This window comes from Equus caballus, chromosome 11 (assembly GCF_041296265.1).
Source record: "Equus caballus isolate H_3958 breed thoroughbred chromosome 11, TB-T2T, whole genome shotgun sequence".
NCBI classification, from domain to species: Eukaryota; Metazoa; Chordata; class Mammalia; order Perissodactyla; family Equidae; genus Equus; species Equus caballus.
Window position 1 is genome coordinate 37,148,453 of NC_091694.1, and position 7,748 is coordinate 37,156,200.

The 7,748-nt window shown below is 44.9% G+C and overlaps 1 long non-coding RNA gene across 1 annotated transcript; it reads right to left on the reverse strand.

Moving 5' to 3' along the window:
* Window positions 1–2,757: 2,757 nt before the first annotated feature.
* On the reverse strand, window positions 2,758–6,961 carry LOC102148672 (uncharacterized). The gene is made up of 3 exons (XR_011423555.1): window positions 6,768–6,961; window positions 3,145–3,293; window positions 2,758–3,025 (listed from the first exon to the last, which is right to left on the reverse strand). It is a non-coding gene; the product is annotated as an uncharacterized lncRNA (long non-coding RNA).
* Between the last annotated feature and the right edge of the window lie 787 nt (window positions 6,962–7,748).

The window sequence follows — 7,748 nt, forward strand, 5'->3', positions numbered from 1 at the left end:
GCCTTGTGCAGAATCCCTAAGCCTTCCCTTATTATGGTCTCAGAAATGTTGATTCACCTTTTAATTACAAGTTTTGTTGTTTCTTTTGCAAAGCTGTTTGGAAGAACATTCATTTTACAAAGGGTGACTCTGTGGAATGTTGGTCAATAAGGACAGGTCTGTTCAACCTTGGCCACAATCGGGAAGGCCAGCCTCTATATGAGCGGCAGACTGACTGACCAAACTCGTTTCTTCTTCCTGAGAGCACAGCAGATTACAGGTCCCAGCTTTCCTTGCAGGTACCTATGGCTGTGAGACTGAGTTCTAGGCAATGGAATGTGAGCAGAAGCGCTGTGTACCATTTCTGGGGCGAAGATCCTAACTCCCCTCCCCCACCCCTGCACATTCCTCCATTCTCTCCTTCCTGTTGCTAGGCTGAAGCACATACATAGGCAGATGGTCCTGGAAGCCAAGTGTTGTTGGTGGTGAATACCACAAGATAGAAGGAGGCTGATCCCCAAATTTCCACTTGGAGGAAAGCTGCCTGCTGTTCAAGAAGACCCATTTTGGATTTTGTACCAGGGAGGAATAAAACTCAATTGAGTTAAGCCAGTGAGATTTAGGGGGTTTATTTTTTGTAGCAGCTAATTCATATAATGTGAACTCTAGTTAGTTAAATCACTTTTGACAAATCAGTTTGATCCCTCTCTCCCATTCACCTACCCCTCCCCATGACTGCATTCCTAAAGAGAGTGGATACTCTTTGGGAATTCTAATTTCTTGAAGTCAGTATTAATTTTTCCTGAATAATGGTGGTAGTGCAGCTGTTATAGAATAGTATATATTTTTTTCTTTTCTTTTTTGGTTGAGGAAGATTGGCCCTGAGCTAACACCCATACCAATCTTCCTCTATTTTGTATGTGGGGTACCACCACAGCAAGGCTTGATGAGCGGTGTGTATGTCCACACCTGGGATCTGAACCCACAAACTCTGGGACACCAAAGCCAAGTGTACAAACCCAACCACCATGCCACTGGGGGACCCTGGAATACTACATTCTTATTGATTTAAGGCATGCCAGCCCAGGCTGTAACTCAGATGTAATTTTATTCCTTCTTTACAGGCTGGTGAGGCTCAGGACTTTGGGGTTACAGCACTGTGCATTTGATTGGCACAGGAGAAGAAATATTTGAGAGCCCTGGGATTTCAGCATGAGACGGAGGTAGTATAGGATAGGAAAAAGAACGAGTTTTGGAGCCCTGAAAATCTGGATTTAAATGCGGGTTCTACTACATGCTGGCAATGTGATCTTGACAATTAATCTCTCCAGGTTTCTTCACCAAGAATTAGAGGCTGAGAATGCTCAACTCCTGGGCTGTTGTAAGCATGAGGAAATAATGCAAGGAAAGTGTCTAACACCTAGTGATATATCAGATAAATATTTTCCTTCTCCTTCCGATGTGTTCCTTACCCTCAGTTAGCTTTTAAACACCCAAAAGCCAAAAGCTATTGTTTACAACCTCTATGGAGCACTGGTACTATGAATAGAACCACAATTTAGTTGTCATTACCTTGGGCATTGTTCTCCAGACCAGAGACCCAACTGGGCCCTCACCCACTTTACTAGCTCTTGAGATCATTAGTGTTGGGGTGTCCCAGTGTTTCCTTCCTTGTGCCTTGCTCAGAAGGTTCCTGTATGAGGCGAGTTTCAGTCTATGTGAGTGGTATTAGCCAAGTTCCAGTGTGTGGTAGACCAGAGGAAGCTTGACTGGAGTGCTGGAGTGAGGGGAGGTGGCAGTTGGAGCCAATCACAGGGAAGAGGGAGGCGTGCTCCCTGAGGAGAGAATGGGTTTAGGGGTGAGGAAGTGGAGAAACAAGTATGCATCTGGGATTTCAGCTGTGGAGTGGATGGTAGCTGGATTGAAGCATGGAGTCAAGGCATAGTTGTATAACAATTGTGGACTGAACCAGGAGCAAGGGAGACATCTATGATACTGGAGGTACTAATTAGGGAAGTGAAGTCTTTGATTAGATAAGAAACATCCAAAATGTAAGTGGAGGGGTGGACTTAAATAGGAGGAGGGATCGTTTTTTCTGTTATTACAGCAGATAAAGTAGAGTCAAGGGGTACAAATAGATGGGGATAGAATAGGAGGGAATTTTTTCATACTTGCAACTATTTTCTCAGTGAAGGATGTGAGGGGATAGCCAGCGCAACCCGCATGATGGAGGTTGGAGCGAGAGGCAGATGAGATGGAGACTTGAGGAAAGAGAAGAAGAATGAAAGAATCATCTTGGAAGGTAGGAAGTGAATTTTTTAGGGAAATGTTAGATTTGGTGAGATTTCCAAGCAGTATTGAGTGCCTGGGCTGGTCTTTGAATGGAGAAGGATGAAATGGGTGGGGTGGAGCCATGTTACCCCTGCCAACCCCAGTTGAATCAGCCAACCTCAGACGCATGAGTGAGTCCAGCTCAGATCAGCAGAGTTGCCCAGTTAAGCCCAGCCTAGATCCATTGACCCCCTAGCCAAATCACAGATCTGGGAGACTGATTGTTATTTTAGGTCAAAGACTTTTGGGGTAGCTTGTTATCCATTGTTATTGTCACTATAAATATCTGGTACAGGGAGTAAGGATAAGGGAAACAGAGAGGATATGAGGGGTGATGGATAATGGAAACATTCAGGTTCCATGGGCTGAGGTTAAATGCTTGTTGGAGGTGGAGATACTAATGTAAGTGAGCTGAAATCTTACATAGAAATAATGACTCAGGTTGGCTAATGCCACAGAAATAATTTTATTCAGAAGAAGGATAATTTTGGAAGCAGTAACCCCGTGATTCTCAAACAATTGCCAGAACTGAATGCTCAAGTTATTTTAGATCCTCATCATGTGGTACTGGAGTTCTAGGAATAGAGAGCAGCCAGGAAATGTAGTAGGAAAGCCCACTCTCCTCCAAGGTATTAGAATAAAGATGACATTTGGGAGTGGTCACTGAAGGAGGCTAAGGTTCCTTGATCATCCAGACGGTAAGGAAGTCTTCCTCCTACAACACAAAGGTAATCATGACACTTTCCAGAAATTCCTGCTACCAACAAGCTTCTGTGCTGCAAAGGCTGGCAGGGACCCATGCTTCCCGTAAGCAGCTGTCTATCTCATACTCACATTTTAAACAGCGATTTGGCAGGAGTGGCCACAACCATTACTGCAGCATTTTTGTCCCCTGGGACAAGACCCATCTCCGCTACACAGTTCAGCACAAACTCCAGCACTTCCTTCAGGCAGCTGTGGACAGCTTCTGGGTCTTGATCCAACTGAAAAAGCAATCAGTCTTTTTAGAACTCAGACTGGCTCTGTAGAGCGAGTGGGACCCGGTGTTGAGAGAGAGAGGGCTGAAGTGCCTTGGTCCCTGGTGGACCTTTAGCCTCTTCCTTTCTTGACACCCCCAATCTTCTCCCTCTCAATCGTCAAGGCACAATGTATTGTTTTGTCTGCGGGAAAATGTATGGATGGCCAGCAGCGGCTGCATCCTGGGAGAAGAGGAGATCACATACATTGCTGTTAACTCCTTTCTTTTCATTTCTTCTGGGCCTAGATAATTAAATCCCAGATCACAAAGAGAGGCAGCCTCCCGCCAATTCTATGTGCCTTCAGGTGCCAATTAACAGAGTTCCATAGCCTGCCCCTGCTCCCTGCCTGAATGAGAACCCCAATTATGTAGTTTTCCTCCCCATACTTAACTTCCAAACCCTGTTCCCTGTCCAGAGAGAACGCCCATTATAAGTTCTTGGTTTTCCTTCTAGAGATAGTCTATCTGTCTATCTATCTATCTATCTATCTATCTATCTATCTATCTATCATCTATCTATCTGTCATTTATGTGTACGCATATTTTGATAATATTCTGAAAATATTTTAAATTCATGTTTAGATAAATGTCAATACCATTTGGAATGTATATTTGGCCTGTTACATAATTGGTTAAATTGAAGATACAAATTTGGTCTGTTTTCTGATCTTTCCATTGTGTAACTTTTTATATTTATTTCTGTTCTTTGCTTTATCATATGGCATATAATTTTATACTAGTTGCAGAAATGGGCCATTAAAAATTTGCGATTCCTAGCATCACAATGAGTCCTTGTTGATAGGCATGCATAGTTACCTGAAACACAGGCCTATTCACCAGTAATTTACCTTCAATCATCATTGTTTTTATGTCTTTCCTCTGATACGCTTTTGGTAGAACACAATTTGGCAGTGAGGAAGCAAACATTGTAATCGATTCTGCATCATTTTGGCAGAGTTGCAACAATATTGTTCCATACCCTGATCCAGTAGAGATATTAGATGAATTTCTGTATTGTACTTGCTTTTAGAATTTCTTCCTCTGTTTTTACTCTGAGTCTCTATTTCCTACCAACTTGTAACATCATGACATTGATCGGTGCAAGTAAGGTATTTCATACCATCTGGTTTAGTAGCATTAGTGCTGTCAGCATTAGTATTCAGTCTAAAGAGATATCGTTATGTCAAGAGCCCTCTGCCTCAGCTTGTCTTGTTTTGCAGAACCTGCCTGGCTCCCAGGCCCAGGCTCCCTCCGCAGTCCCATACGGTGAAGCAGACACTGACATGAAGAGCACATCTCCAAATTTCAAGGAGTCACTCCTGACCTGAGTGGAGGCTTCCCAGGTTCCCAGAGCCTCAAAATTAGTCTTTGAGCATCAGTGAAGTAGGTCCAAGAAGCTGGTTAAGACCCTACAGGGACTTCTGGGGAAACGTACATAGAGCTCTGGATGAAGGTGTGCTGTGCTTCAGTTGGCTACTCAGCTACTATCAGGAGGTTCTCTACCTGATTCTGACCCTGGAGGTCTCTGGGCCTTTGTTTCCTCATACGTAAAATGGAGCCCTTTTATCCAGGAGGGGAAATGACGTTTATTCTCCAGTGTCAACTCCAATTCACAGAGATGGCTGTGTGATGCTGTGTTGAGAAGGCTGGGAAGCCTTGTCCAGGCTCCAAGAGAAAGAGTGCTAGGATTGATTAGCAATGTCTGAGAGTGTAAGAAGGGGGCCTGGTGGGATGTCTGCAATGTACTTGCTGACCTTGGACAAAATCAGTATGATCCCTCCATGTTTCTGTTAGCTGTTGTTAGTTTATGGTGGGAGGGTTGAAAGCTTCTTGTCCTCACTCATAGCAGTTTGGTACTCACTATATTTATTGATTTCTCACCACATTTAAAGCGCAGATGAAAGTTATTCAGAAAGCACAAAGATGTAAGATAGAGTCATCACCTTCGAGCAGCTTAGAATCTAACAATGAAGGTAAGACTTATGTGTAAGGTACTAGAAATAGCAGTTTGTGAGAAGTTTCCTGAGAGAGGTTCATCTGAGGGACTAAAGGGGCTCAGAGGAGAGAAGATATCACTTCAATTGGATTAATGAGAAAGGTGACTCTTGAAGTACACGGACTTTTTTAAGGCAAGGGGAGGTGGTAGAGTGTGGTGAGGACAGAAAAGAATTACTAGCAGAAGTTCCCTAGGGGAAAATGCAACAGGGTGGGACCAGGGAGAGATGCACGAGGCTCATAGGGTACAAAACTTAAGAAATGGCTTGCATAACCTTAGGAGTGAACACTTTTTTCAATTTTGCACCTGAGGTGTCTCATCTCCACACCTCTCAACCTGAAATACAGGGAATCCAGGAAGAATGACCAATGGAAGGCTGGATGAGTATTAGAGAAGAGTTGAAAGTTGAGCAGGAAAAGTAGGCAGGAGACAAAGTTTCAGTGGGCAGATCTTGAGGACCTGGGGAGTGTGGATTTCATTTGGGAGGCCAAATGAGGGATATGATTGCAGTTTGCTTATGAAGATTATTCTGGTAGGAGAACAGAGAATGGACCAGGATTCAACAAGCAGGCAAACTTCAGAAGGAAGGGAGGGGCAGGGAGAGCATCTGGGAAGCCATTGTGCTGTCCAAGATGGGGAAGTCTGGGCTTGAAATACAGTGTGGCCATGTGGGTGGAGAGGAAGGAACACACACAAGAGACAATTTCTAAGAATGGATGGAATTTGGCAACTAGTTTAATGTAGGGGAAGGAGAGCAAAGAAGGGAGAGGAGTAAGAGTTTAATGTAATACTCTTTGGGGAGAAGAAAAAAATACAGTGAAAAGAATCCAGGAGAGAAGAATGTTGGGAGATTGATGAAGTTGGAAACAATATCAGATACCTCAGAGAGTAAAGACTTTGGCTGCTGAGGAGAGCCAAGAGATTTGTCAATAAGACCTGGGAGAGAAGTTTCAGGAGAGTGCAGGGGGCAGCAATGACTATAGTCAGTCTTCAAGGGGATAAGGAATGAGTATGGGGAAGTAAGGATGACAATTCAGTTTAGTCCTTTGAGAATGTTGGTGGTAAAAGAAAAAAAAGAGATTGAGATGATTCGTGTTTAACACTATTAGGAAAATATTTTTTCTACGTGATCCAATATATTTCATTCAGGAGACAAACAAACTGGTGGAGAGCAAGACACAGGGGAGATGGAGGGTGGCTGATGAGGTGGCAAAAGGGGAATAGTGGAGAGTCCAGATGGAGGGGTGACCCAGGGAAAGGAGGGGAGAAAGCGGAGGCAGAAGAAGAGAGATTCTGCAGTCAAGGTGGGTCCCTGCAGTGGCTCCTTGGCTAGAATATCTTTCCTTCCCTTCTTTCTGCCCCTGCACGCACTGCTCCCTGATAATCCCACTTTCTGGCTCCCTCATTCAAAGAAGAAGGGGGCTGCCTCTTGTCTGGACTCACCCAAACGTTGGAAGGGTCTCAGTGCAGCCTGAAGCTCCTGTACCTCTAAGCTGAGGGTGATGAGGCTCACAAGGAGGAGGAGGCCTCCCAACTTCATGTTGCTGTTGGAAGTCTCTGGTAAAAATGCAGCAGGGCTGAGAACAGTGGAAATTTATATGCTTCTGTCCACTGAGCTGTAATGCAATGTCAGGGGTGGGAGGAACTAGGGACAGTGGGAGCCTCAGCTCTGCCTGGAAACTGACGTTTCTGGAGATACACAGCATGTGTACCCTGAGTAAATGCCACGTTGTTACCTAAACAAGTCTCCGAGCCAAGGGAACATCCTCCTCTGACCAAAAATTAAGACTCCTAAGCCAGGAAAGCCTTGATTGACTGAGAAAGGAGGTGGGGGTGGGCACTAACTCTTATTATGTATTTTAATTCACTCATTCATATTTCAGAACAAGTAACAAAGTCTTCTCTGGGCCAGGCACATGGTGGGTATGAGGAATACATCCTTATCGAAATTGCAATTTAGGGACTGGGTGCTGGCTGGCGAGGGCACAGTCCACTCTTCCACTTCTCCCCTCCCTGCTCTGGGCCCCAGCACCTCCAGCACTGAGGGCAGAGAGGGGTGGTAGGAGAACTAGCAGGGGTGCTCCCAGGTCACTTGCTGGTGGTAAGGGGGTGACTTGGTCTCCTTCTGGCTGGTCTGATTCTCTCTACCACTGGGCACCTAGGCAGGTGCAGTGGTCTTTGCCTGTAGGACACATGTAGGTTTCTGGGGATAGTGTGGCATTTTGTCTTGTCCACCTTCATATCTGAGAACCCAAACTCCTGATATACATGTTAACTCTTCCAGGATGTCTGTCTTCATGCAGCACTGGGGTGGGAGTGGGGCGGGGCTGCAGTAGCCAACCAGCTGGAGGGTGAGATTTCAGTCCCCCTTCTTGTAGATACTCCTTATCCAGATAGCGATTTTCTGAATCACACACTCCCCTT